Consider the following 26,930-nt stretch of genomic DNA (forward strand, 5'->3'; position numbering starts at 1 on the left):
GACGCTACTTACCAAGGTAGAATGTAGAACATTATCTTTATAAACTGTGTTATGCCAGTTGAGCTAGATTTCCCTGAGACCATGTTCCCCACAGCCCTCAGCCCAGCAATTCAGTCCCTCAGGGAGTTTGGAAGTGTCTATGGGGCTTCCATGACCTTTCCTTGTACAGGTTGTGTTGGCTTCCCCAGTAATGTGTACTGTCTTACCCTTCACCAAAGTTACCGTTATCTCTTTAGTTCCCCTCATCCCTCCCATCCCTTATAACCAACAAAGATTGTTACTTTTTGTGTGTAAACTTTTACATGAGTTATACAGTAGAGATCTCATACAATATTTGTCTTTTTGTGATTGACTTATTTCCCTCAGCATAATGTCCTACAGTTTCATCCATGTTATGAGATGCTTCACAGACTCATCATTGTTCTTTATCTTTGTATAATATGCCATTGTGTGTATGTACCATAGTTTGTTTATACGTTCATCTATTGATGGGCATCTAGGTTGTTTCCATTTTTTTGCTATTGTGAACGGCACTTCAGTGAATATGGGTGTGCATATGTCTATTATTGTGACTGCTCTTATTTCTCTAGCGTATATTCCCAGGAGTGGGATTGCGTTTTGTAGTGCTTTTTTTTTTTTTTTTGTGGTGCTGATGTTTTCTTTGTTCCTACAAGTAGAATTTTGCTAAAGATCATTCAAAAGCAGTTTTAGCAGTATATTGACAGGGTACTGCCAGAAATTCAAACCAGATTCAGAAAAGGGCATAGAATGAGGGATATCATTGCTAATGTCAGATGGATCTTGCCTGAAAGTAGAGAATACTGGAAAGATGTTTACCTGTGCTTTATTGACTATGCAAATGCATTGGATTGTGTGGGTTATAACAAATTATGGATAACATCGTGAAGAATGGGAATTCCAGAACACTTAATTGTGCTCATGAGGAACCTATACATAGATCAAGAGGCAGTCGTTCAACAGAACAAGGGGATACTGCATGTTTTAAAGTTAAAAAAGGTGTGTGTCAGGGTGATATCCTTTCATCAAACTTATTCAATCCACATACTGAGCAAATAATCTGAGAAACTGGGCTGTATGAAAAAGAAAAGGGCATCAGGGTTGGAGGAAGACTCATTAACAACCCGTGATATGCAGATGATGCAACCTTGCTGCTGAAAGTGAAGAGGACTTGAAGTACTTACTGATGAAGATCGAAGGTCACAGCCTTCAGTATGGATTACATGTTAACGGAAAGAAAACAAAAATCCTCACAACTGGACCAATAAGCAACATTATGATAAACGGAGAAAAGATTGAAGTTGTCAAGGACTTCATTTTACTTGGATCCACAGTCAATGCCCATGGAAGCAGCAGTCAAGAAATCAAAGGACGTATTGCATTGGGAAAATCTGCTGCAAAAGACCTCTTTAAAGTGTTGACAAGCAAGGATGTCACTTTAAGGACTAACGTGGGCCTGACACAAGCCATAGTGTTTTCAATTGCCTCATATGCATGTGAAAGTTGGACAGTGAATAAAGAAGACCGAGGAAGAATTGACGCCTTTGAATTATGGCGTTGGCAAAGAATATTGAATATACCATGGACCGCCAAAAGAATGAACAAATCTGTCTTGGAATAAGTACAGCCAGAATACTCCTTAAACGAGAGGATGGCGAGACTTTGTCTCACATACTTTGGATAGGTTATCAGGAGGCAACAGTCCCTGTAGAAGGACATCATGCTTGGTAAAGTAGAAGATCAGCAAGAGAGGAAGACCCTCAAGGAGATGGATTGACACAGTGGCTGAAACAATAGGCTCAAGCATAACAATGATTGTGAGGATGGCACAGGATGGGGCAGTGTTTCACTCTGTTGTACATAGGGTCACTATAAATCGGAACCGACCCAGTGGCACCTAACAACAACTAACAACTGAGGAGAGAGAGGATCCTGGGTATTGAGACCAAATTGACCAACACCTGGAAAATAGGGAACACAAAATCTAGATTTTTTTTAAATAGGCTAAGACTGCATAACAGTGAAAATGGACACAAGAGAGTATATTGTGACTCTAAGCTCTAATGTTACAAAATGGGGAGTGTAATGGTTACCTTGTGGGGATTACCTGCGAACAAATTGTCGTTCTCAGATTCTAGGGGAGAAAGAAAGGAGGAGATAAGCTTTACTATTTTCAATATTGTTCATAGTAGGAAACCAAATAACGATATCCCCACACAAAGACATAGAACTCCTTGCTTACAGATCTTCCTTGCAAGGAATACTAAAGAAAGTCTTCCAGGTTTGAGGGAAGTGACATTAGACAGTAATCCAAATCCATATTAAGAGCCCAAGAGGACAAGATACTATATGAGCAAATATAAAAGACTTACAGAGTGTATCCTTCTCATGATTATGTTAAAAGACATAAGATTGCATAAAATAATGATTATCATATGGTATTGTTGGATTTGTAAGATATATAGATGTTTTATATATGTATATGTACATAAATATATTAAATACACACACACATTGTCATAGTCGTAGACAAAGATATAGACATAGATATATCTCAATAATAGAACAACAGAGAAAGGGGATGGGATGAAAGGTGAATCCTTCCTCAGCCCAGGCCCTGTCACCTAGGGATTCTCACAGGTAAATGTGGTTGACTGTAACTGCACAGCTGGCCATTGCCAAGGCATCAGCCCAATGTCAAGGGGAAAAACCAGAACAGAAGCAGAATGAATGCCTGTGAGACTAGCGCATAACTTCACTAGTCCTCTTTTTCCTCATCTGTAAAACAACTATACTATTAAGACCCATATATCAAGTGTCTTTAAGAATTAAATTTAGAAAGTTATGTAAAGAAAACGTGCTGATTTCTGGGCACACTGTAAGCACTCACTGAATTACAGCCATCATGCTTATTCCTTCACCTACTACTCCTGACTCTACAGATAAATGAGAAAACAGAAAGGTCATCATTCTCCTATGGGGTAAACAAGGCCCAGAGTGGGTAAGGGGCTCGTTAACTCAGCTCACACTCTCTTTTCTTAGCTCTGTGGTCCATACTCTTGAGAAGATACCTATTGCTGCCATTTCAAAATTTTGCTGAGGTGAGAGAGGACATTCTTGTCTTATTCCTGATCTTAATAGAGCTCTCAGTCTTTCTTCATTTAGTATAATGTTAATTGTAAGGTTTTCATAAATACCCTTATTATACTGAGAAATTTACCTTTTATTCCTATCTTGTTGGATTTCTTTTTATCATGAAAGCGTGATGGATTTTGCCAAATGCTTTCTTGGCATCGATTAAGATGACTACATGGTTCTTTTCCTTTGTTCTATTTATATATTACACTAATTGATTTTCTAGTGTTGAACCACCCTTGCATACTGGGATACATCCCACTTAGTCATGGTGCATAATTCTTTTAATATGCTTTTGGATTCAGTTTGCTAGTATTTTAAGGATCTTTGCATCTATATTCATAAGACATAGTGGTCCATAGTTTTCTTTTCTTGTGATGACTTTGTCTGGCTTTGGTATCAAGGTAATGCTAGCCTCATAGAATGAGTTAGAAAATGTTCTTTTCTCTTCTATTTTTTGGAAAATTTTAAAAAGAATCAGAGTCACTTATTTAAATTTTTTGTACAATTCCCCAATGAAGCCATCTGGCCCAGGACTTTTCATTTTTGGGATGTTTTTGATTACTGATTCAATTAAATATTTTACTAGAAGTTCTAACCAGAGCAATTGCCTAATTAGGCAATAAAAGAAAATAAAATGTATCCAAATCAGGAAAGAAAAAACAAAATATCCTTTTTTTGCAAATGGCATGATTTTGTAAGTAGAAGACCCCAAAGAATCTGCAAGAAAGTTACTAAAACTAATAAGTTAATTCAGCAAAATGGCAGTGAACATACAAAAGTGAGTCAGGTTTTAATGCGTCAGCAATGAGCAATCTGAAAATGAAGTTAAGGAAACAATTCCATTTACAATAGCATCTAAAATAATATAATTCCTAAGAATAAATTTAACCAAGGAAGTGAAAGTCTTGTACAATGAAAACTATAAAACATTACCGAAGGAAATTAAAGAAGACCTAAATAAATAGAAGGACATTCCATGCTCATGGATTAGAAGACTTAATATTGTTAAGATGTCAATACTACCTAAATCAATCTATAGATTCAACTCAAGCTCCATCAAAATTCTAACAGGTTTCTTTGCAGAAATGGAAAACCCAATCCTCATATTGATATAGAATAGCAGAAGGCCCAGAATAGTCAAAGTAATCTTGAAAAAAGAAGAACAAAGTAGGAGGATTCACACTTCCCGACCTGAATACATATTACAAAATTACAGTGATCAAAAGAGTCTAGTACTGGTATAAGGATAGACATGTACATCAATGGAATAGAATTGAGAGGTCACAAACATACATCTACACTTACTCCTCACTTGTCAACATGATTAGATTTCAAAGACCAGGTCATTATGTGAAAATCAGCATTATGTGAAAATGGAGGATAACCACAACAGATCACAAAATGGGCGACGATTGCATCATTACCTAATTGCCAAATTACATTATTATATAACAGACAAAACACTGAAAATGATGGCCCAGTCAAGTTGACACATAACCTTAACGAGCGTTACTCTCACCTCACACCTTGGCATTTGTTACTGTCAGATGTATGTTGTTAATGGACAGAATAGTCGGATAGTAGATTTTTTATTGTCAGAAATGCAAAACCTCAGATAATGAGATAGTTGATAAGTGAGGAGTAGGTGTATAGTCAAATGACTTTTGACAAGGGTGCTCAGTCATCCAGTGGAGAAAGAATAGTCTCTTTAATGAATGGTGCTGGGACACCTGCATTTCCATAAACAAAAGAATGAACCTGAACCCATACCTCACACCATATATGAAAACTAGCTTAAAATGGTCCAAGGACCTAAATATAAGAATTAAATCCTTAAAACTCTTAGAAGAAACCCAAAAACCAAACCCACTGTGGTCAAGTAGATTCTGACTGATGGTGACCCCATAGGGTTTCCAAAGCTGTAAATCTCTACAGAAGCAGACTGCCACATCTTTCTCCTTAAACATAGGAATAATGTTTTAGGACCTACTTTTTAAACAACTGATTCTTAAATATGACACTGAAAGCATACACAACAAAAGGTAAATGGAACCTCATCAAAATTAAAAATTTTATTCATCAAAGGACTTTACCAAAAAAAGTGAAGACAAAACCTACAGATTGGGAAAGATTGGGGGGAACCATATATCTGATAAGGGTTTAATATCCAAAATATATAAATAACCCCTACAACTTAACAACAAAAAGACAATCCAATCAAAAAAATGAGCAAAGTACCTAAACAGACATTTCCTAAAAGAAGAAATACAAATGGTCAATAAGCACATGAAAAGACACTCAGCATCATTAGGTATTAGGGAAATGCCAATCAAAACCACAATGAAATGTTAATAAGATGGCTACGATGAAAGAAAAAAAAAAGTGTTGGAGAGTATGCGGAGCAATTTGAACACTCATCCATTGCTGGTGGGACTTTAAAATGGTACATTCACTGTGGAAAGCAGTTGGCAGTTCCTCAAAAAGTTAAACATAGAATTACCATATAATCCAGCAATTCCACTCCAAGGTATTCCACTCCCAAAATAATTGAAAGCAGAAACACAGATACTCGTATACCACTGTTAATTGCAGCACTGTTCACAATAACCACAGGTGGAAAGAGCTTAAAAGTTCATCAGTAGATGAACAGATAAACAAAATGCGGAGTATTACTCAGGCATAAAGACAAATGAAGTCCTAGTATATGCTGCAACGTGGATAAACCTTGCAAACATTATGCTAAGTTTGAAAGAAGTCAGTCACTATAGACAAATATGGTAAAAGCCCACTTATATGAAATACCTACAACAAGCAAAGTTTGTTAGTGGTTACCAGGGGCAGGAGGAAGGAAGGAGAAAAGAGAGACTCATTGCTTAGGGAAACACAGCTTCTCTTAAGGGTGCTGGAAAAATATGGAAAAGGCTGTAGTTAATTAACATTATGAACATAATTAATGTCACTGACATATACATGTAAAGGATGTTGAAATGGCAAAAGTTTTGTTACATATGATTTAACACACACAGACACACAGACACAAGTTGGCTGAGAAAAGACAGAGGAAATTTTGTGTGACTCTGATCTTTATTCAACTTAAAATCCCAGCTAGCTCAGTATATTGAGATAAACTCTCTTGGAAGGCATTTGAAGGCAAAACAAATATTTTGACCATTATAAGAACCATGAAATAACAAATGTCAAAGGCATGGTTTGTGTTAGTCAACCCCACTTATCTCATGGCTCGCTAGCTCTTTTCCTCCAGTTCTGTGGTTTGTTTACTAGTGACAGTCTCTTAGGAACCATGGACAACAAGACACACGGCTGCTGACAGGGCAATAATAAAATGCATAGAAACGCTTTCCTCAAGTAGGGTTTATTTCCAGCTTAAAATTAATGGAACTTTTTAAATGAGTCTTCTCTTGCAACTTCTTGCACGCAGAATGTGTTCACACAGGTTATGGGATGGATTGGGAGAGATTAATGTAGGTTAGCATAACAACGATTGTGAGGATGGTGCGGGACCAGGCAGTATTTTGTTCTATTCTACATAAGGTCTCTATGAGTCAGAATCAACTCAACAGTGCCTAAAAACAACAACAGGTAGGAGGGGTCCATTATAGGGCAACATTTTGCTGGTAATTTGAGATAATACTGAACATTCGTTGTTCCTTCTCTATCACTGAGGTCTGTGTTTTCAGAGAGTTTTGCCTGGATCATTTAAACACATTGGGGAGTTTGAAAAGAGTTCTTAGAGTATTTAGCATAATTGCATACTTAGAATGATAGAATTTAATCATTCAACAAAGATATTAATGATTTAATATGTACCAGGAATTATCTAGAATGTTAATTGATTGATTGATTCATTGCACACTTCTTACTGCCTGCTATGTGCCTGGCATTCTTCTGTAAGCTAGAAGATCTCAGGAGAATAATATATGTGCCTAGGACTTAAACCTAATTTTAATAAAAGCCATAGTCAAAAGTTTTTAAGCTTACATATATGCATGTGTGAGGCACAGTAATAATTTATTTCTCACCACACTCCTCTAAAGTTGATGTATACATTAATCCTCGTGCTACAGGTGAGTAAACTCAATCACGGAGTGTTGTCTCTTGACCACCATCACCCCACTCAGAATGGGAATATATATTTAGGCTGCCTGACCGCCCACCTCCACAAAGTGCTTAAGTAAAGATATGCAGAGATATGCATGGGAGCACTCCCATTCCCATTTCTTGAGAACTTCTTAGAAAACGCAGATGCTAATTAACACCCTCAGTGGTTAAGAGCTACTTTGGCTGCTAACCAAAACTTCAGCAGTTCAAATCCACCAGCTGCTCCTTGGAAACCCTTTGGGGCAGCTCTACTCCGTCCTATAGAGGCGCTATGAGTCAGAATCGACTCAACAGCAAAGGGTTTGAGTTTTTTGGTTTTGTCTGTTGTAAGAGATTTACAATGAATTCTCCAAGATTTCTGTCACTGCCTGGTGGCTTACACTATTTAGCTCCAATTTCCTTTTTTTAACTGAAATTTTATTTTCCCCTCGCATCTGATGATTCTTTTCTTCTCTCTGCCAATTCAGAACTGCAGCACTGTCTCATTTCCTTGATTTCATCCTCTCTCCCGCTCTACCACCCACCTACATAAAGCATTTGTATACTCCAGATTGTAATGAAAGTTTTCCATGACAATGGTGGGCAGCATCACAGCACCAAATAGGTAGAAAATAAACAAACAACACACACTTAAAATTGAGTAATAGGTATCTATTTTGTTGTCTTTTGTCTACTTTCAGAACTGATTTTTTTTACAGGCTGCTAATTCTCTACAGGCTTCACTTTTGTTGCTACCTATCTCCAAATTTATTTCTTACGTAGGTCAGGAGGTAGATTATTTTGTTTTTCTTTGTCCTTCTAAATCAGGTTCCTGGGGCCTTTCTCTTCATTTGCAAGGTGGTTTATTAAACCACCTGGATGAATGAAAGGGTATCAATTCCAAAGTGGATAGAATGCCAGTCTGTTAAACAGAGAGGCATTAACAATTAGTTGTGTTTTAAATAAAATTTCAGTTGTCCTGACTCCTTTGAGGTAGGTATTAGTGACCACCTAAGGAAACCCTGGTGGTGTAGTGGTTAAGAGCTACAGCTGCTAAACAAAAGGTCGGGAGTTCAGATCCACCAGCTGCCCCTTGGAAACCCTATGCGGCAGTTCTACCCTGTCCTATAGGGTCAACGTGAGTCGGAGTTTGACTCACTGACTATAGGTTTTGTTTTTGTTTTAAGGCTCATTGAATTACTGCCCTATGCCCAGGATCACAGATCCAGGAAGGGGCAAAGTCAGGACCTGTGGACAAGTCTTCTCAGTCTCAGACCAATCATCTTTACACTTCCTCTTCCCTACAAGGCTGAAAATGCCCCAATACACAATAAGCAGGGTGAATTGACTAAAAATGTGAAAATAGAAATTAAAAATACAATACAATTTCAATTGCTAAAAAAAAATGAAATACTTGATATGTAAATCTAATAACATGTATAGGACTTATATCCTGAAAACTACAAAACGCTGATGAAAGAAATAAAAGGAAACCTAAGTTAAGTGGAGACATAAACCATCTTCATGGATTGGAAGACTCAACAGGGTAAAGATGTCAATTTTAATAAAATTCCTATCAAAATTTCAACAAGATTTTTTATAGACATAGACAACTTTATTCTAAAATTTGTATGAAAAGCCACAGAGCCTATAAATAAAATAATCTTGACAAAGAATTATAAAATGAAGGAATCACTCTTCCTGAAGTTAAAGCTTACTATCTAGTAATCAAGACACTATGGTATTGGTGGAAGGACACAGGTCAATGGAACAGAATAGAGAACCCAGACTTAGACCCATATAAGTGTGGTCTGTATACAGAAATTATAAGCAGAATCTATGATTTATATGGTAATGAAAAGGACCCAGAGAAACCAAAACAATTTGGAAAAAGAAAAAAGTTGAAGGAATCATTCCTCCCAATTTCAAAACTTACTACACTCCTTGGTAATCAAGATAGAATGGTACTGACATAGAATAAACACATGGACAATGGAACAGAGTTGAAAGTAAGGAAATAAACCCTTATATTTATGATGAAATAAATTTCAACAAATCACCAAGGCAATTCAATGGGAAAGGAATTTTCAGCAAATGTCACTGGGAAAATTGGATAGACACATGCAAAAAGATAACTTTAAACTCTTACTTCACATCATACAGTTAACTTAAAATGGGCCACAGACATAACCAAAAGACTTTTAGAACAAAACATAGGAAGAAAATATTTATGACCTTGGGTTAGTTCTTAGGTATGTTACAAAAAGCATGATCCATAAAAGAAAAAATTGGTCAATTGCACTTCATCAAAATTAAAAACTTTTTCACTGAAGAAGATATCATTATGTAAATAAAAAGACAAGTTACAGACTTGAAGAAAATATTTATAAATCATATATTTAAAAAAGCATTTGTATCCAGAATAAAGAACATTTACTCTTCAATAATACATCCACATTTTATATTACATATATTACATATTGTACATAAAATCTAATATTGTTTGGTTTGTCCATATTTCCCACTATCACATGAGTTTTTAGAAGTGATGTCATTTTTTTTTTTTTTTTACTGACTCTCCAACTTATAACCTATGGTCCAGCACATGGTAGATACACGGAAATGTGCAATACATAAGTGAATAAATAATTACTGTGAAGAACTTTTCAAAATCTAAATACGAATGTATGTGAAAGTGACATTATGTATGAGTTTATGTTGCTAATCTACTTAAGAAATTTTAAGACCGTATTTAATCTTAGTTGAAACATGATTTTCCCTTCTATTTAAAGATAAAGTTTTATTTTATTCTGGCACCAAAGATTTTTTTCGGCCAGAAAATGTCTTCCCACTTACAATGAATTAGAAATAGTTGGCATCCCAGTAACAGCAGAGGACAGAACAGGAAAAGTTCCCACCAAGTGGTCTGCCTCACTTGGCCCCTCGTATACTGCCGCCAATGTTGTAAAACTAAATAAACACTGGAGAAGTTGAACATTTGTCTAATGACATTTGAACTTTTCTGAACTTCAGTGGCACGTCCTACAGTTTGGCTTATATTCATCCTAATCTGTTTGGTCTGGAGCTAGAGCTGGATGGCTCCTGTTTCTAGAGGACCATAATGACTATGATACACAAACCCAGGTCTTTCAAGGGTGGATGGATGGCTCTCAACAGCTGGGCTGCAGCCTTCCCACTCCTGGCCATCTTTGTTTTAGGTGCATGAAGCATAGCTTTCCTGCTTTTAAGGCCAGAACTGAAGATGCTTAGTGGTATAGCGCCTGGAAAGAAGACCTGTTCAAACACAACATTCAGTACTGATAGCCTGGTATATTACACTGTGATAGAAAAGCATCCATGGCATCTCCCTTTCTAACAAGGGTCCTCTACAGTGGATGAAGGTGCTGGTTAGTGAGGTGAGAGCGCCTCAGAAGATATCCTCTTAGAGAAACAGTGCATGGCCACACAGGATGGCCAAGTGCCCCTACGGCCTTGTAGGGCTGCAGACCAATAGGGTACTTTTAAATTACATAAATTTTATGCCAGACCCTGAGCTAGGTACTTTCACCTACAAAAATTATTTGATACTTGTGATTGTGGTCCACATTTTATATAGGAAGAAAGTAGGAAAGGCTCAGGACATCGGAGTGACTTGCTAAAATCACCCACTGGGTAGAAAGCAGAAATGGTGGTGGAGCCCTGTACATGTGTCTTCTTCTCAGCTTATGGCCTTTCCATTTGGCATTACTCCACCTGACCCCACAAACAAAGCTGGTTCTGGATTTACCACCATGGGAATTTCTGCTTGGATTTTCATGAGAAATATTGCCACTCTTACTCTCACCCCTCTCCACCTACACTCACACACACACACACACACACAATCTAGGCTGAGACTGGAGGGAATAGAGTGAAAAGGGGAGATGATGGGGGAAGGGCAGTCTAAAACATGGGCTGGAGGGGTTGGGGGTCAAGTACTGGAGTTGAGGGTCCTCATGCAGTTAGGAAGAGCCTGGAAATAACAAGACCACTTTGCACATCTCAAACAGCTCCAAGTTATCTGTTTTATATTCCCTTTTGAGGCAGAAACAATAAAATATGAAAATTCTAGATAACATTAGCATTAAGTGACAAAACATGACGTTGAACTTGAGTTTGCCCCATCTGGCTTTAAGTAGCATATTCTGCACTTTCTGCTTCTAAGCCTTCTTCAGTTCCACTGCATCTCAGGCCCTCTACTCTGTATGGGTTATTATTTATATCATTGTTGTGAAGATTAATGATATAAATGGAGCACATAGAAGAATGCTAAACACATCATCAACTTTCAGCAATGGTTAGTACTTCCTGTCATTTTTACTTTCTACAGCTCCACATCAATGAACATCAGTTAGCCACACGGCTGGTGTGCCTGGGTTCTGCCGTCCATAGGAATATCTACTTCTCAGATACATGACCTCCTCATTTTTAAATTTTGCATTAAAGAGAAAAACCCTGACACTTCATTAAACTTCATAAGGAGAAGGAGGCTCTCAGATGATAGACAGCAGGTCAGAGCTTGGACTGTTGGGGTGAAGTGGTAAAAGGGGCTGCATGTTTGAGGAATCAGGGAATGGAAACTGCAAGGACTGAAAGCAGAGAGGACTGTGTTAGAGAGAAAGGAGGTCTTTGGGCCACTAACCTGAGGTCATTGCCCTAAGACTGGAAAACTTCCCTTCTTCAGTTCATGGTTATATTCTCCTAAAACCAAAATCAAATCAGTTGCTCTGGAGTCAGTTCCGACTCATGGTGGCCCCACCTGTGTCAAAGAAGAACTGTGTTCCATAGGGTTTTCAATGTCTGTGATCTTTCAGAAGTATATTGACAGGGCTTTCTTCCAAGGCACTCCTTGGTGGATTTGAACTTCAAACATTTCAGTTAGTATCTGAGCACTTAATATTCTCATAAAGGTGTATTTTTCAACTTGACTCCCCGTTAGTTGGTAGTAAAATCAATTTAATGGGTTGTGATCAGCATTTTGAAATGAAATTAAATAGAAAAAAGAGAGAAGTGGAGAGAACATAGAAGGGAAGTGAAGAGAAATTATTAGAGTGCATTGCACATAGTAAAGTCTTGTTCTATGACACTTTTAGTTCAATTGTATGTATGACAATAAGTATACTGGATTGCACTATAAAATATATTTCTTATAAAAATATAAACTCTGTTTTATGGTCACAAGTTTGTAAGTCACTAATTTAAAACACATTACCAAGCTATTCCACATGTGTCAGAGTAGAACTGTGCTCTATGGGGTTTTCAATGGCTGAATTTTTTGGAAGTAGGTGCCTCTGAGTGGACTTGAACCTCCAACCTTTTGGTTAGCAGCTGAGTATATTAGCCATTTTCACTACCCAGGGACTCCTTAGAACAGGTTACCAACTGAATCTCTTCTCATGAATCACACTAAGGCTGTCTTTTCTGCAGATGTTAAGAAGATTGAGCCTAATGTCAGTCTGAAAATGTATAACCACCTTCCATTCTACCTAAAATTGAATTAAATGACAGAAAAAATATTTTAAAAAATCTATCATAGTCTGGAAAATAAAAGTTAAAGCTTTTAGCTGAGCAAAACATTTGCAACACTCTGGAAAGACAGTAGGTGAGGAGATCTATGGAGATACAAGTCCAGAGAAAATCACAACCCAAAATGTGGGCAGAGGAGTGGTCCAGAAGTATTGCAGTTATTTTCACTGTCTGTTAAAAAAAAAAAAAAAAAAAAAGACTCTGTATAATGGAGTTTCAGACCCTGGCATGGCCATGTAAGGAGTTTTCTATCACAGTGGAAAAGATAGAACTGATGCATTAGAACTTAAACAAGGCATGCAAAACTGTTAGCACCTTTTCTTGAAGTATAAACTGTATGTTTTCATTGAATTAAAAGGAGCAACAGTGGAAAATTTACTCTTTTTGATGTGTGTGCCTCCATGGATATTTCTGGGAGAAGTCAACCCCTTTGTGTTAATAAGGCAAAACAATAACAATAATAATTCTCATTGGATTCCTCCAGGGTCCCACCATTTCTACCCTTGAGGAAGTAGTGAAAGTGTTGAACTGGTCAGTGCACTGGCAGTGCCTCTGGAACGCATCAATCTGCTGTGAGCAAAACCTCTGTGTCTGACCACACACTCAGAGGGGATACCCACTCGGGCGTCAGGGCTCTTCTGATATTTGGAGAGTCCCACTTTCAGGCCAAATGCTGGGGATGGGAAGCACAACTCCTGGATGCTGTCTCATATTTCACTTGTAGGAATCAATGCCAGGAAAACAAAAACAAAGCAAAACAGGACCAACTATTTGAGGAATCTTTTCCTATTAGGCTCCTGACTTTTTTATGTCATTACTATTCACAAGAATTGGTCTATGGTCAGGCAGAATATGAAGGCAACTGGAGACCCTGTAACAGTTTCACACTTACCAACTGTCAAACAATGCAACTAAATTAATGTCTATCTATCTAATTTTCTAGGTCCCTGGGTGATGCAAACGGTTTGATCTCAACAACTTACTGAAAGGTGGGCAGTTGGAACCCACCCAGTGGTGCTGCAAAAGAACGGTCTGGTGGAAAGATCTGCTTCTGTAAAGATTACAGCCAAGAAAACCTTATGGAGCGGTTCTACTCTGCAACACATGAGGTGTTCATGAGTCGGAATGAACTTGACAGCAATGGGTTTGATTTGGTTTTAATTTTCTGACCATCAAACAATTAAAAATATTTGGATTCAGAGTACAAAGGAACATAAATTTTCTTTGAAATGGCATACTACATAAAAAAAGAAAGAATCATTTGCCAAGTGCACTACAAGACTCATAAAAGAAACACATCTATAGAACAAAAAGCTGAGCAAAGCACGTGATTTATTATTAGATGTTGTCTTTTCGGCAGTAGTTGGAATCCAAATGAACACTGGCTCATGGACAGAACCCTTTTGTGTAGCTTAAAGACCCAAAGCTTACAACCAAAGAAACCAAGTGGCTCCATGGCCCGACTCCTTTCAGACCTGTAGCTGTATCCTGAAACTTACCCATATGGGAAGGGCACATGCCACATCACTAGGGAACAGCCAGGTGAGGCTACATGTCCCAGAACATAAACATAAAAGTAGGAGCCACCCCTCTTCCCAAGGGAAAGCAACTCAAACACTCACTGAAATGAAAGTGGAGTTAGACATCAGCCAGAGGGTGAGATTTCTGGGTCTTCTCTCATGAAGGAAGAGATCGTCCTTTCCCCTCAACATGTACCACAGAAGGAAGCGAGCCTGAGGAGACAGGGCATACTGAAGAAGCAGCTGGAAGAGAGAGAAATGGGAAGACTTCTCTCAAGCCAAGTGAACACCTGGCTCTTCTTCCCTCCCTTTCCTCTCTCCCAAGTCCCCTAGAGAGTGCAATCTGCCTCTCCTCTGTGTTTTCACCTTACATTATTGATAGTTTACTCCAACATTTATGGCATATTTATGCCTAAATCTTTCTTCTGTTCCCTCTGACTAGATGGTTAGCTTCCAGAAGGCATGAATCATACTTTATTCACACCCACCTTGCTGGATCTGGAAGAGTGAGGTGCTGAGTAAGTGGGTGTTGGAGGAATGAATGGATTAATGAACAGCACAATGACTTCTGCAGACTTTAGAGAATGCAGTGCCCTTGAACATGTGCCCTGAAAGCCCCCACTTTCCAGGGTCCCCTAAGTCAGAGGCAGGAAGAGCACTTAGCAGGGCTCCTGGGCGGCAGACCCCAGGTACAGACTCCATGGCCCTGAGTTCCTACAGAGCCCAGCGTTCCCTGTGCTGGGAGAGATGGTCAGGAGCTTCCAATGACAGAGCAGCTTAGGTTAGCCATGTCTGGTGGTGCACAGGAGAGGCAGAAATGTGGAAAAGCATGAGCAGGGGAGGATTGAAGCAGGGGCGGGCACAGCTGCTTGTTCACTGAGTCCCGGAGGGTGGCTTTTGCTCATCAGTCCCAGTATATCGGTTACCACAGCCAGCCGCTTTTACTGGCAGTGCCCACACCAGACCTACGGTAAAAGGTTTTTAATATCTTCCCTGAACACAGGGTGCAGGGAAAGTAAAGAAATGCAAATAGAATCCATATGTGTAGGCAATACGTGACTTTAATCCTTCTAGCAAGAAGGAGCCATTGCTAGTTTTTCAACCAGCAAGGGACAGGATTAAACTGGGCATCAGTGATGGATCAAATGAATTAGAGTTTTAATACTCTTTAATTTATTTTGGGATCAGTGAACATGTGCTCATTGGCACAACTGAGACTTTCCACAGTGGCCAAGCATGAGGAACTACTCAGAGTGGGGCGGGGAGCACTGGGCTGCACAGCTTTTGGGCTCTGCCATTCAGAGGTTGCCATCTAGTGACCATAGGGTTCCAATATTGCCGTTGTCCCTAGTGCATACAGGATGAGAATGTCTACGAATAAAAACTTTAAAAGTGAAGCAATATTTAAAAGTCATGTTTTTCTAATAAAGCAAATGAAAGAGTACCTTTGGAGTGAAGGTTGCATTTTGTTTTGGCCTTTTTACTAAGAGTTATTCCTAAATGATTACAAATAATGGGGGGAAAATCATGTCAAAGATGTAACCAGCCAGAAATCAGAGTTAATCTTGTGCCTTTTTATAAGATTGCCATTTTTCCTCATGAAGTAATTTACTTCAATTAAGATTAATTGTGCAAGGAAATGTTTGTTGGATGAAGGAGTGAAATTAAAAATTTCTCTACATTTCAGCATTCAGAGCCCTGCTCAGTTGCTTACCAGGTGAGGAGATGCAAAAGCCCTGAGGCTCATATCATTCACTTGCAAAATGGGAATAAAATTGCTTGTTTTCTAGGATTGATTGGTGTGAAAAGTGAATGAAATCACGTATGTACAGCCTCCAGTATAGCTTAAGTGCTCAGGATACTTCACCAGGCTGTTTTACAATCCAGTAAAGCATTTTTTGGTGAGTGCCGTGTATGCAGCCTCCTTACTTACCCAAAGAGCATTCTTACCAGCTCCTGGCAAGAGTCTTCAAGAGCATGCAGTGCATGTTCTGTGCAAAGTCTAAGATATTTTAATCACTCAACAGATGTCAGAAATGGAACATTCATGAATAAATTCCCCATCTGCTTTCCATTAGCTCAGTGACTAGAATGCAGTCGGAAGGCCAGATACACTTTTTTTTTTTTTTAACAATATTTTACTGAGTTTTTGATGAAAGTTTACACAGCAAGTTAGGTTCCCATTTGACAATTCCCACACAAATTGTTCAGCGACATTAGTTATATTTATCATAAGGCGTCACCTTTCTCTTTAATTGTGTTCTGCTTGTTCTATTTCCAGTATGCTAGTTTCTCTGCCCCCTTATCTTCTCACCTTTGCTTTTGAGTAATTAATGACCATTTGATCTCATACTGGTGGTTTTTAGGGACGGCACTGATCTTATGGGTAAGATCCTTTATTTTGTGTGCCACTCTGCTATTTTGCTAAAAGGTGATCTCAGGGGATAGGCTTGGTTCTAGGTTTAAAGAGTGTCTCAGGGCAATAGTCTCAGGGAACCCTCTGTTCTCTACTGTTCCAGTTTGTCTATTTCGTTGTTGTTGTTGTTTTAAATAAGAATTTGAGTTCTACTCCATATTGTTCTCCCATTCTATCCAGGACCAACTCTTGTGACCCTGTTCAGAATGGTCAGTGGTGATAGTTGGGCACCATTTAGTTCTTCTGGTCTCAGGGTAGCTGAGATTGTGGCTTGTGCAGACTCATTTCTTCTCTAAGCTTTTATTTACCTTCTTACTGTTTTGCTCTGGCAAGTAGAGGCCTATAATTGTGTTTTAGATGGCCACTTGCAAGCTTTTAAGACCCCAGATGCTGCTCACTTCACTAGCATGAAGATCACGATTTTTGTGAACTATGTTATGCCAATTGACTGAGTTGTCCCCTGAGACTATGTTCCTAAGCCTTCAAACCCAGAAAACCAGTCTTAGAAGGTGTTTGGTTACGTCTAAGGAGTATCCATATCTGTGTATTCAATAAATATATGTGCCTGCACTTACCTATTTGTATTTACACGTACCTATAGATAGTTCTATCTGTTCTCACATATGTACTCCTGTACGTACCCATATACCAATTTGCCTATACTCACCCATATGTACTCAAACACTCATTTTTACTTTGGTTGTGCTGTGCTCACCACATCCACATCTGGTGCCACTTTTCCCATCACCAAAAATAACAAGTCTTTACAGTATAAAGTGTACTTTCCCCTCCCCACTCTTCTCCCTGGTAATCACCAGTGAACATTGGTCTTTCTGTCTGTTCTATTCTGCTTATAAAAGATGAATCATACAATATTTGTCCTTCTATGCTTATTTTACTTAGCATTATGGCCTCCAGGTCCATTCATGTTATAATATGTTTCATGGACTTATCATTATTCTTTGCAGTATTCCATTGTACCACAATTGCTTATCCATTCATCCACTGATGGGCACTTTGGTTGTTTCCATTTATTTCCTATTGTGAATAAAGCAGTAATGAATATAAGCGTGCAAGTGTCTGTTTATGTCATTATTTTTAGGCCTCTAGGATATATACCTACAGGTAGAATTGCTAGGTCGTAAGGTAGTTCTCGTTCTAATTTTTTGAGAAAGCGGCATACCTTTTTCCATAGTGGTTGTATCATTTTATAGTCCCACCAACAATGAATAAGCGTTCCAATCTCCTCATATCCTCGCCAACATTTGCTGTTAACTGTTTTTTTTATCAGTGCCAGAACTGCTGCAAAAGATCTCTTTAAAGTGTTAAAATGCAAAGATGTCACTCTGAGGACTAAGGAGCACCTGACCCAAGCCATGGTGTTTTCAATCGCCTCATATGCATGTGAAAGCTAGGCAATGAGTAAGGAAGAGCAAAGAAGAATTTATGCCTTTTTTTTTTTTAATTTTTAAATTTTTTCCTATACAAAAATGTATACATACATTGTTATGTGACTCTAATTGCTCTCCCCATATTGTGAGAGCACACTCCTCCTTTCCACCCCTGATTCCCCTAGTCCATTCAACCAGCTCCTAACCTCCTCTGCCTTCCCATCTCACCTCGGGACAGAAGCTGCCCATTTAGTCTCTTGTACCTACTTGAGCTAAGAGGCACACTGCTCACGAGTAGAGTAGAGTTGATGCCTTTGAATTATGGTGCTGGCGAAGATATTGAATATACCATGGACCGCCAGAGGAACAAACAAATATGTCTTGGAAGAAGTACAGAATGCTTCTTAGAATCAAGGATGACGAGACTTCTTGTCACGTACTTTGGACATGTTATCAGAAGGAACCAGTTCCTGGAGAAGGACATCAGGCTTGGTAGAGAGTCAGCAAAAAAGAGGAAGACCCTCAACAAGATGGATTGATATGGTGGCTGCAACAGTGGGCTCAAACATAACAACAATTGTGAGGATGGCACAGGACTGGGCAGTGTTTCAGTTGTATATAGGGTCACTGAGTCGATGGCACCTAACAACGATAACAATAAGGTGATATCACGTTATAGTTTTTATTTGAATCTCTCTAATGGCTAACTGGAAACCCTGGTGGTGTAGTGGTTAAGAGCTATGACTGCTAACCAAGAGGTCGGTAGTTCAAATCCACCAGGCTCTCCTTGGAAACCCTATAGGGCAGTTCTACTCTATCATTTAGGGTCACTATGGGTCGGAATCATCTCGGCGGCAATGAGTTTGGTTTCGTTTTAATGGCTAATTATCATGAACATCTTTTCAAATGTATGTTGGCTGCTTGGCTGTCCTCTTTGGTGAAGGTTCTATTTATATCCTTTGCCGTTTTTGTGATTGGGTTGTTTGTCTTACTGAATTGCAGTTTTCTATAGATTTTAGAGATTAGACCCTTAGCAGATAAATTGTTTCTGAAGATATTTTTCCCAGTATGTAGGTTGCGTATTTACTCTTTTGAAAGTGTTTTGATAAGCAGAAATTTTTAATTTTTAGGCAGCCCCATTTATCTATTTTATCTTCTTCTATTCATGCGTTTGTTGGAATGTTTGTTATTGTATTTTTACAAAAGATTAGGCCCCATCATTTTCTTCCAGAAATTTCATGGTTTTAGGTTTAACACTTAAGTCTCTGACTCATTTTGAATTAGTTTTTGTGTATGGTGTGAAGTATGGGTCCTGTTTCATTTTTCTGCAGGTTGATATCTGGTTTTGCCAGCACTGTTTATTAGAGACTGTTTCTGTCCCACCGAATGGACTTTGAACCCTTATTGAAATCAGTTGTCCATAGATGGCTGGATTTAATTCTCGGTTTTCAATTCTATTCCACTGGTCTATGTGTCTATAGTTGAACCAATACCAGGCTGTTTTGATTACAGTGACTGTATAGTACATTTTGATATTGGAGAGTGTGAGGCCACTTGCTTTGTTCTTTTTCTTTAATATTGCTTTGGCTGTTTGGGGTTTCTTTTGTTTCCATATGAGGTTGATCATTAGATTTCCTTTTCAGGAAAGAATGTTGTTGAGATTTGTATTGGAATTGCATTGTATCTGTAGATAGCTTTAGGTAGTATTGACATTTTTTGCTATATTAAGTCTTCCAATCTGTGAGCATGGGTTGTCTTTCCATTCTTGTAGGTCTCTTTCAGTCTCTTATAGTAGTGTTTTATAATTTTCATTGTATAAGACTTTTAAGTCCCTGGTTTGGTTAATTCCTTGGTATTTTATCAATATGGGACCTGTTATGGATTGAATTGTTTCCCCCAAAAATGTGTGTTAACTTGGCAAGGCTATAATTCCCAGTATTGCGTGATTGGCCATCATTTTGTGATCTGGTGGGATTTTCCTGTGTTATAAATCCTACCTCTGTGATGTTAATGAGGTGGGATTAGCAGGATTTATGTTAATGAGGCAGGCCTCAATCTACAAGATTAGGTTGTGTCTTAATTTCTTTTGAGATATAAAACAGAGAAGAGAACAGAGAGACATGGAGATCTCATACCATCAAGAAAGTAGTGCCAGAAGCGGAGTGCAACCTTTGGGCCAGGGTCCCTGCAATGACAAACTCCTAGACCAGGGGAAGATTGATGACAAGGACCTTCCCTCAGAGCCTACAGACAGAGAAAGCCTTCCCCTGGAGATGGTGTCCTGAATTGGACCTCTAGCCTACTAGACTGTGAGAGAATTAACTTCTGTTTGTTAAAGCCATCCACTTGTGTTATTTCTGTTATAGCAGCACTAGATAACTAAGACAGGGCCTATTGTTAATAGTATTGTTTTCTTGATTTCTTTTTTGGAGTAGTCTTTGTCAGTGTAACAGAACCAAACTGATTTTTGTGTGTTTACCATGTATCCTGCAATGTTGCTAAATTCTTCTATTAGTTCCAGCAGTTTTCTTGTGGAATTATCAGGGTCCTCTATGAGTCAGAATCAACTCCTTGGCAACAGGTTTTGGTTTTTTTTGGTCTATGTATATGATCATATCATCTGCAGATATAGATAGTTTTACTCCTTCCTTTCTAATTTGGATATATTTTATTTCTCTTTCTTGTCTTATTCCTGTGGCTAGGACTTCCAGTACAATGCTGAATAACTGTGAAGATAATGGGCATCCTTGTCTAGTTCCTGTTATCAAAGGGAAGATTCTCAGCCTTTCTCCACTGAGTATAATATTGGCTGTTTGTTTTGCATATATGCCCTTAATTACACTGAGAAATTTCCTTTTTATTCCTATTTTGCTGAGAGTTTTTATCACGAAACGGTACTGGATTTTATTGAATACCTTTTCTGCATAAATTGATGTGATCATATGGTTCTTTTCCTTTGTTTTATTTATGTGGTAAATTACAAGGTTTGATTTTCTCATGTTGAACCACTCTTTTAATCCTCCTATGAAACTCACTTGATCATGATGTATGATTTTATTGATATGTTGCTGATGTCTGTTAGCTAGAATTTTGTTGAAAATTTTTGCATCTATGTTCATAAGGGATATTGATCTGTAATTTTCTTTTTTTGAGATGTCTTTGCCTGGTTTTGGCATCACGGTTATGCTGGCTTCACAGAAAGAGTTTGGTAGTGTACCTCCCTCTTCCATGTTTTTGAGGAGCTTTAGTAAGATTGGTGTCAACTCTTCTCTGAATGTTTGGTAGACTTCTGCAGTGAAGCCATCTGGCCTTGAGCTTTTGTTGTTGTTGTTAGCAGTTTTTTGATGGCATCTTTAATTTCTTCTTTTGTAATGAGTCTCTTTAAATATCCTACTCCTGTTTGTGTTTGGTTAGGTAGTGTGTATCTAGGAATTTGTCCATTTCATCTAGGTTTTCAAATTTTTTGGAATACAATTTTTTATAGTAATCAGTTGTGATCTACTTTATCTCTGTTGGATCAGTTGTAATGTCACCAATTCCATTTCTTAATTTTGTTATTTGCCTCTTCTGGTTTTTTTCTTTTGTCAATGTATCCACAGGCTTGTCTATTTTATTGATCCTTTCAAAGAACCAACTTCTGGTTTTGTTGATTCTTTCTATTGTTTCTTCCATTTCTATTTTGTTTATTTCTGCTCTAATCTTTGTTATTTCATTTTCTATTTGTTCTAGTTGTTTAAGTTAATGATTTTGGACCTTTCTTCTTTTTTAATGTAGGCATTTATCCCTATGAATTTCCCTCTGGGTACTGTTTTTGCTGTACCACAAAGGTTTTGATATGTTGGATTTTCATTTTTGTTTTATTGTAGGAATTTTTAAATTTCACTTTCAATTTTTTCAGTGACTCAATAGTTTTTTAGTAGTGCATTGTTTAGCTTCCATGGTTTTTTTCCCCTTATTTTTCATATTGTTGATATGAAGGTTCATGCTGTTATGGTCAGAGAAGATGCTTCGTATGATTTCAACATTTTTTAATTTGTTGAAACTTTTTTTGTGTCCTAGTATGTGGTCTATTCTGGAAAATGATCCATGTGTGCTGGAGAAGAATATGTATTGTTCTGATGCTGGGTGGCATGTTCTATATATATATATCCATTAGGTCCAGTTGTCTTATGGTTTTATTTAAGTTTTCAATGTCCATAGTGATCTTCTTTTTAGATATTTTGTCTATAATTGAAAATGGTATGCTGAAGTCCCCTACTATTATTGTGGAGCTGTCTATATCTCCTTTCATATTAGTCAGTATTTTTTCCCATATTTTGGTGCATTGCTGTTGGGCATATATATTTATAATTGTTATATCTTCTTGCTGAACTGACCCTTTTATTATTATATAATGTCCTTCTTTATCTCTTGTAATAGACTTTGATTTAAAGTCTATTTCATCTGATATCATTATGGCCACCCCTGATCTTTTTTGTTTACTGGTTGTATGGAATATTTTTCTCCATCCTTTCATTTTTCAGTCTGTGTCCTTACGTCTAAGATGTGTTTCTTGTAAACAGGAAAAGAATGGATTTTTTTTTTTTAAATCCATTCTGCCATTGTCTGTCTTTTGCATGGGGTGTTTAGACCATTTGCATTTAAGGTGATTACTAAAAATGAAGTGTGTACCTCACTCATTTTGCTATTTGTTTTTTGAGTGTTTTGTATCTTCTTTGTTTTTTTTTTAATTTTTGTTTTTGTTTGTATTTGACTGCTTTCTTGTGATAAGCAGTTTTGCTATCTTCTTTCTTTTCTTCTGAATGTTTCTTCTTAGTGATTTCTTAGTAGTTACCACATATGTTACATTACACAATTTACAATTGCAACAATACTTAACATATAAACAACAGTTAACATACAGCCTTAACATAATAAATCTATTCCTGATATGCCCCTCCCTACCTCATTTCTGTTGGTGTGTCTCCATTAACATCAATATACAACCTACATTTGATAAGTTAACTTTGTATTTATTTCTTACAGACTTGATGTTGTATTGTTTGCAAGATGTAATTACTGAGTTTATTCCCTGAAAATATCATACACTTTGTCCTTATGATTACCTATGTTGTGTTTTTTGGAGATGTCACTCTTTCTTATTTTTTTCCTGTTTATAGATATGAGTATTTATTTAATGTTCTTCCTTCTCCATTTGGAGTACTCCCTTGAGTAATACTTGCAGAGCTGGTTTGGTAGGGGCAAATTCCCAGAGCTTTTGTTTGTTTGGGAATATCTTAACATCCTCCTTGGTTTTGAATAACAACTTTACTGGGTTAAGAATTCTTGGTTGACAATTGTTTTTGTTCAGTATTTTGTATATGTCCTTCCATTGGTCTTCTTGCCTCTAGAATTTCTGGGGAGAAATCCACATTGATCCTTATGAAAGAGCTTTGCTATGGTATATTGCATTTTTATCTTGCAGCTTTCAGACTTCTCTCCTTGTCTTTAGTTTTCAAGAATTTTCTTAAGATATTGCATGGAGTTGATCTTTTTGGATCTCTTCTAATTGGGGTTCGTGTAGCTTCCTTTATTTGCAGGTTTGGTTCTCTGTTCAGATTAGGGAAATTCTCTCTGATTATCTCTTGTAAAGTCATTTCTATGCCTTTATTCTTGTCATGGTGCTCTGGGATTTCAATAATTCTAATGTTAGATTTCTTAATTGAATCCCATACTTCCTTTTGTTTTTTGTTTTTTTTTTTTTATCTTTTATTTGTTCCTTTCTCTTGTTTCTATTGAGACTTGATAAATTCAGTTATTTTGTCTTCTAGTTAATTTATTCTATCTTTTGTTTGATTCTATTGTTGAGTGCTTCTCTTGCTTTTTCTAATTCAGTTGTTTTATTCCTCAGTTCCAATAGATCTTTTTTTCATGTTTTCAATTTCCTGGTTGATTCTCTCATTTTGTTCCTCCACTTAGTTCCTGATCTCCACTAGTTTGCTTTCTCTGTGTTTTTTGCTTTCTTTAAACATATTTGACACCATTGTCTGAAAATTATCAATTCTTTGTCTTGTCTGGCCTCTGTAGGAGAAATTTTCTCTTCTTCATGCTTTGATTTTGATTGTTCCTTCTTCTCTTATGATTTTGTGTGTTTTACTATCTTTTGTTAAATTGTGCCATTTTGTTAACTTTTTTTCTTACTTTAACTTTCGTATTGTGGTTTTTGTGGGAAAATTTTTTGATTGGTCACCCTGGTATCACAGCAGCCAAGTTCTTGGCTGCCAACCCAAATGCCGGGGCCCACACCCACCAGCCGCTCCACAGTAGAAAGATGTGGCAACCTACCTCTGCAAAAATTCACAGACCTGGGAACCCCATGGGGCAGCTTCAATCTGCCCCACAGGTTCTCTATGAATCAAAATTGACCCAGTGGCAGTAGGCTTGGTATCTTCTACTGGAAACCAACAGGGGACATATTTATTTTTAGGTTCATTCAGTGCTAATTCAGTTCTGAATGCTTGATCTCTGGAATTCAATATGCATGCATGTGAAGGGAGGGTTTTAGCTGTTCACAGACTGACATAAGCAGTGGGGCATGACTTTCCTGAGGCAAAGGTGGGGGCTCTATATGTCTTTCTCTCACAGGAGCCACTTTACAGGCTTTCCCATGGTGTTCTTCTGTGGACAGGGATCTAGATGTTTCCCTCTGTGTCACTGTCTGTTGGAAGTATTCCCCTTGCCCTACTACCCTTGCAGTTCCTGCTGGTCCTAGTGCCCATCCATCTCAGGTCTCAGTGAGATGCAACTGCACTCTTTTGCAGCATCACAGTCTCCCTTTGTCCCTTCACAATTGCACAGTCCAGGAATCCTTAAAAAAAATCACACTGCAGCTCCTCAGATTAGCTCCCTATTTGGGGTATCACCCAGCCCTATCCCAATAAGGTTACAATGAGTGAGTGCTAGTGATGTTAGTGGGTATGTTCTTCTAGTCTCTGTGCCATCCTTAGTCCTCCTCTCCCCTACTTCTGGACTCACCCCAACTCTCCAACACTTCAGCTGCCATCCAGAATTATGAAATCTCAGCCCATGCTTGTTTTTATTTGTTGTTCAGTATTCCTTGCTGGGGAAATAAATGGAAGGATCCACTCATTTTTCCGTCTTGCTCCCCCTCCCCCAGATACACTTCTACTGTCTACTTCTATTGTCTTCTCTCTGAGCAGGTGATAAATTATTTTTAGAAGTTGCTTGAATTATTCCAAGCAATGCTTCCTTCACCATGTTGAATGATGTACTCATGGAAATTCAGTGAGTTCTGGGTTTTGTGATTTCACAATGCTAACTAAGATCCATGCATTTTCTCATGAGCTTCACAGGTAGAGTTCTCAAGAACCAGTGCTGGGCTGTTAGGCTCTATCTTGTCAAAGTGCAGAGGAATTCTGCACTTGTAACTAACTACTTCTTCTGCTCAATTACCAGTCTCTCTAGTTGCTCCTTTTCCTGTGTGCAAACATACTCTTGTGCCTTATGCAAAGCACATCTTTCAGTAAAGTGATAACCTTTCTATCTTTGCATCTACTTAAAGTGGATCTGTAACGAATCTCTCCTTCCTCATTGCTTGTGTCCTGAAATGTGATCAGCATTTGTTGAAGACCTACTGTGTGTCAGGTACCAAGACAGAGCAAATCATAAGATAGTACCTTACCCACAAGGCACATATGTTTAGAGGTTAAAAGCCCCAGAGAAATATACCAACCACTGGATATGCGTTAATCCTATCACCCATCTGCCAATTTGTTATACTGTGGTGGCTTGGGTGTTGCTGTGATACTGGAAACTATGCCCCTTGTATTTCAAATGTCAACAGGGTTACCCATGGTGAGTAGGTTTCAGTGGAGCTTCCCTACTAAGACAGACTAGGAAGAAATATCTACCACCAAAAAGTAGCCAATGAAAACCTGTGGATCACAACAGGACTTTGTCTAACTCACTTGCTTTGGACACATCATCAGGTAGGATCATGTTTGGTGAAGTAAAGGGCCAGGAGACCCTTGGTGAAACAGACTGGCACAATAGCTGCAAGAATGGACTCAAACATACTGGTGACTGTGAGGATTACACAGGACCAGACAATGTTTTGTTCTCTGGTAAATAAGGTTTCCGTGAGTCAGAGTCAAGTTGATAGCAGCTATATGTCTGTCTATCTATCTATCTATCTATCTATCTACCTATCTACCTACCTACCTACCTACCTGCTAGTCCCCACATGGGAGTAAGGCACTGCTGGAACAGAGAAAAAAGAACAATTAATTTTTCTAGGAGAGTGGGACCTCATCAGCAAGCCAGTGTTCACAGTCTTTCTGCATCCTCTCCTGGGCCATTCCAAAGGCTTTTGCTCCATCTTCATTATCCTGGCCTGGGCTACCTTTGTGTAACACCTGTTCTAAAAAGGCCCTCTCTTGGTTTCCTTGATGCACAACCATTCTGGATGCCTACACCTCAAGCCCCACATTGCCTACAGCCCTTGACTCATTTTTTCTCCTCTTTTCCAGTCCCAAACTGTTACAACTCCCCCAAGGCTATGCCATCTTTCCTGTGTCTTCTGTGGTCATTCCTTCCTTTTCCCCGTGTCCACCAGCCAGCAGACTCTACCTCTGCCCTATACTTTGAATCCCTGCCAAGTGAAGCCCACACCAACAATCAGCTCACACTTAAATGTTCTTCCTCAGGACTCTCAGAGAAGCTATCCCTGGCACAGCTACATTCCCAGTTCCATGGCTGGTGCCCCGGTGTTCACTCTGCTCCATA

This window comes from Trichechus manatus, unplaced genomic scaffold (assembly GCF_000243295.1).
Source record: "Trichechus manatus latirostris isolate Lorelei unplaced genomic scaffold, TriManLat1.0 scaffold00155, whole genome shotgun sequence".
Classification (NCBI taxonomy): Eukaryota; Metazoa; Chordata; class Mammalia; order Sirenia; family Trichechidae; genus Trichechus; species Trichechus manatus.